Source organism: Myotis brandtii, unplaced genomic scaffold (genome assembly GCF_000412655.1).
Source record: "Myotis brandtii unplaced genomic scaffold, ASM41265v1 scaffold460, whole genome shotgun sequence".
Lineage (NCBI taxonomy): Eukaryota > Metazoa > Chordata > Mammalia > Chiroptera > Vespertilionidae > Myotis > Myotis brandtii.
Genome location: NW_005367588.1, coordinates 318,870 through 322,343, shown reverse-complemented (window position 1 = coordinate 322,343; position 3,474 = coordinate 318,870).

Genomic DNA, 3,474 nt, shown 5'->3' with positions numbered 1-3,474 from the left:
ATTTCAGACCATCCTTTGAAAAGACTTTAGGTCTCTGAGTCTGCTAGGCTGCCACGCAGGCCTCACCTGAGCTTGTCAGGTCAGCGTGTGGCCCCTTTCGTCCACAGGTTGAAGTCATTATGATTTTCTCTGAGGACAAATTTTCATTTTTGTGTGTATAGACTGACTTCTTGCTGTGAAAGGTGAGTTCGTTGGCCCAGCCACACGGCACGAGCATGCAGTTCTGAAGATACTGAAGCCCTTCTGAACCGTTAGTGAATGTCAGCCACTGGACTCTGCCCAGCGCTCCCCGTCCCTCCTGGCTGCCTCCTCCCACCGCCAGGACCAACCCCAGCCCCCATCTCCCCGGACCCAGAGCCACAGGGGAAAGGGGACGCTGGTCCCATCTCCCAGGCGCCCTCAACACCCACCCCTTCGCCCCAAGCAGCTTAGCTTCCATCTGTTTTATGTAATGGCCTCAGGCAAGGCTTGGTTTGCAGAAAGCATTCCCTTTGAAAAGCCCTGCTCAAGGTCCGCCCTCAGGCCCTTGCAAGTTTGCCCCATCCGGGGTTTCTGGGAATGGAGACCTTTCCCCCAATCACACCAGCTCCTTATAAAGCCAAGTGCCCGTCTGCCTCCTGGTGTCATTACCTCACATCCAAATGGGCAGCAGACCCAGGCCTGCGGGTGTGACCCCTGAGCCGGGTCCGGGTCTGGTTTTGTTGCTTTTCTGGGCCTGGAGCTGAATATAAAGGAGGCCTGAATGTTATCTCCAGGGAGGAAGGCCAGGGGGTCCACACCTAATGGCCGGTGATAGGCTAAGCCCCAGGGGAGGGAGGTGATCTTGCAGGAGGTCCCACCCTTCAGTGTCCTTTTCTCGGAATGACCAGCACCGGGCCCACCATCCTCGCTCTGCTCATGTCTGTCTAACTCCCACCACACTAGTGTGGGACGTCCACTTTTACTTTAGCTTTGAACACTCTAGAAAGGCTATTATTGTCTTTCGTACATTAAAAAATAATTTGTTTTTTTCATTTAAAATATATATGACTCTCCCACCTTTACTTCCCCTAAACCCACCCTGGGCAGGCAGCAAGCAGTGTGTGAGGGTGTGCACAGCTCCACGGCCCTCCAGGTGTGCAGCATGAGGCCCAGCGCAGGTGACAGGTGGAAGCAAAAGGAGCTATGAGCCCGGCCGGGGTGGCCCAGTGGTTGAGCGTCGACCTATGAACCAGGAGGTCAAGGTTCCATTCCCGGTCAGGGCACAGGCCCGGGTTGTAGGCTCGATCCCCAGTGTGGGGCCGGCAGGAGGCAGCCAATCAGTGATTCTCTCTCATCATTGATGTTTCCCTCTCTCTCCCTCTCCCTTTCTCTCTAAAATCAATAATAAAAATATTTCTTAAAAAATAATAAATAAATAAGGAACTATGCGTATATTTCAAATGTGCCCCTCACCTGCAAAAAAGAAAATACCACTTATTACTGATTCAGCCAAAAGGCCTGTTTCCTCCGGCGTCTTCCCCAGGAGGGGGAATAAAACCAACAGATTCTTAGAAAAGAAAAGGATCAGAAAGAAAGGAAAACCTGGAAAGAAAACCTGGAAAGAAAGAAAGAAAAATGCGAAAAGCGATTTGAAAGGGTGGTGGGATGGTGGGCGAATTGTTGTCTCCTGTTTCACTGCCATCACCATCCCCCGCTGCAATGAGGCCGGCAGCCGCCTCTGCAACCTGCTCTTGGGAGGATGCGTGTGCGTGTGTGTGTGTGTGCGCGTGTGTGTGTGTGTGTGTGTGTGCGCGTGTGCGTGCGTGCGTGCGTGTGTGTGAGTGTGAGTGTGTGAGGGGAACGTGGATGTGCTGGGTGTGCGTGCAGGTGGGGAGTGTGCAGCGTGTGGTGTGTAGTCTGGAGTGAGTGTGGACTGAGGAAGGCAGGTGTGAGCGCGTGGGTGTGAACCCGCGGGGTGCGCACAGCTGGAGTGGGAGACAGGAGAGCAGTGGCCCATCCAGAGTCCATGCCAGAGGTCCAGAGGGCCTGTGCCGTCCCTGGGAGGCCCTTCTGAAGGGTAACCAGGTAATTTAAAATGATTTTAAACACAAAGTAACACAGTTTGTCTATAAAGGGCCTGGCCAGTGTGGCTCATGGTTGAGCATTGACCTATGAACCAGGAGGTCACGGTTCAATTCCCATGACCCTATAAAGGGAAAACATTTTTACTGTCATTATTAACTTTTACTTGTAGTTGTAGGTTTTAATTTTCATTACAAATTCAGTTGAGAAGAGGGAAGGAGGCGGAAGCAGTGGTGAGGGGAACTTACAGTTGATTGAAGTCTCCCGCCACCCACACATTTTAGGGCGGAAATGACCCTATTGGAGGTTTTAGTAAAAATAGCAGCTGAGATGCTCCGAGCAGCTGAAAGGTGCCGGCTCCGCACCCAGGGCTTCCCCGCGCGTCCGCTGAGCCTCAAAGGCCGCGAGAATGCGCTTTCCTGGTTCTTCAGGTTAAGGTACATTATCCCCCTGCTGTGTACACGTGGATGAATGTGCCTGTACTCTGGGTTAGGTCTGGTTGATCTCTAACAACCATATGCTTCTAAAGTCAGTTTCTAGATCTTAGTTCTCCTGAATAAGCTGTGACCCAATTTCTCATTTTCAGTGCACGAGAGCAGAGAATTAAAACTTCTTAATGTTACCTGTCTCTATTGGTGTGACCTTGCATTTCAGGGGTTAGCATTTCAGGCCCAACGTGGTCATCAACAACATCATTTACAGCCTGAATAGAATGAACCTGGCTTCCCGGTCCGGAGGAGGGTTCCAGCCCCACCATCATCCTTGTTCTCAAGCTGCTTTGTAAAGCAATCATCTGAGGATTTAGCATTACAGTGGGGCCTTGACTTACGAGTTTAATTCGTTCCGAGACCGAGCTCGTTAAGGAGCTCGTTAACCCAAATTACTCTATCAACTCAATGTAAAAAATCGGCCAAGAGACAGCTGGTATCTCAAAAAACTCGTTAGTCGGGACACTCGTAAGTCAAGGCCCCACTGTAGATTCCTAGTGTAGGTAGAACTGGGGTGGGGGCCAAGGGGGGCCATTGGGTGTTAAACCCATGGGGTCAGGCCGGACCTGGGTTCAGCAACCTCGGCACTTGGGTGCTGGCTCCAAAAGAATTCAAAGCCCAGACTCCAACTACAAGAGAACATTTACGTATAAAACCACGGAGGTAGAAGAGGCAGTTCCTAGGAGAAATGGGCTTAGAAACGAGTCATGGAGGCAAAGTAAGGCCTTAGCCAGCTGTGGGCAAACTACGGCCCGCGGGCTGGATCCAGCCGTTTGAAATGAATAAAACTAAAAAAAAAAAAACCGTACCCTTTTATGTCATGATGTTTACTTTGAATTTATATTAGTTCACACAAACACTCCACCCATGCTTTTGTTCCGGCCCTCCGGTCCAGTTTAAGAACCCATTGTGGCCCTCGAGTCAAAAAGTTTGCCCACCCCTG